Below are 1117 nucleotides of genomic sequence, written 5' to 3'. Positions count from 1 at the left end.
AAGTTTGCCAAGTGGTGTAATTATGATTGTTGAGCTTCTTTACACCGCCTATCACTTGTAGGTCACTCATCGTGACTTGATTTACCTCCTCGTAATCAAGCAAGCTTTATAAAAACTCACGAACTCAAGAAGCTCAAAAAATCCTTCTTCGACCACCTTGCTCTGATATCAATTTGTAGAGTTTAGGACTTAAAGAAAGATATTATTTTATTTATAAAATAGATTTTACACACTTTGATTATATGGAGACACTCCTCACGAACACGCTACACTATCTCACTATATCTCTCTTTCCCACTTTTTCTATTTGCTCTCACTCTCTTCACACACTTTCTCTTATCACTCATGCATACACAATCTCACCTTATATTTATAGGTATTAACGGATGATTGTGGAAGGTTCTAGTATGATGGTGAACATAATTCTAGATGCATCCATAAATGGTGATGATAGTAATTGGATTCTCCTAGCATCTTCCAGGCATGGATGCATTCTATATTCTTCTAGTCTCTTCTAGTCATGAATCCCAATTTTCTAGAGAGTTCACGGAGCTTTCTTAAAGTCGGTGATGATCTTCACCTTATATTGTAAAAAGAAAAATCGTACAGGCTTGTCTCATGTTTTTTACTTTTTGACTTGGCTCTTTTCTGTGAATATGTTAGCGCTTCCAACATTTTACTTCATCTATGCCATTTCTGATTAGATAAAACGACTTGAGCTTCAACAATTGGATTTCTTACATTTCTGGATTACTTTAAAAGACATAATTTACTTAATTCGTTGGCATTCTATAAAATCGTTAAGGTGGATTAAACATGTCATGTGCCCAAGAACTACAATCCTGCAGTTTATCTTTTAGTTTATGGTGTGAATTAAATCTTGAAAATTACATTGAGAAAACAAAATGGTAAGTTTTTTATTATGGTGGAGTGTGGACAGTGTTAATTAGATTTTAGAGATATAAGCAATTGAATATTAAATACGACCATGTAAAAGCATTCCCGTAACAAGTCCTTCAGATGAATATTTAAAACTATCGGTTTGAGCCTTGCTGGTTCCTTAATAAAAAAAATTAAATTGAAGACTACTCGCTAAATTTGATTTTTATCTATATTT

Source organism: Olea europaea, chromosome 12 (genome assembly GCF_002742605.1).
Source record: "Olea europaea var. sylvestris chromosome 12, O_europaea_v1, whole genome shotgun sequence".
NCBI classification, from domain to species: domain Eukaryota; kingdom Viridiplantae; phylum Streptophyta; class Magnoliopsida; order Lamiales; family Oleaceae; genus Olea; species Olea europaea.
The sequence above is the reverse complement of the archived record's forward strand: the minus strand, read 5'-3'. Positions refer to the sequence as shown.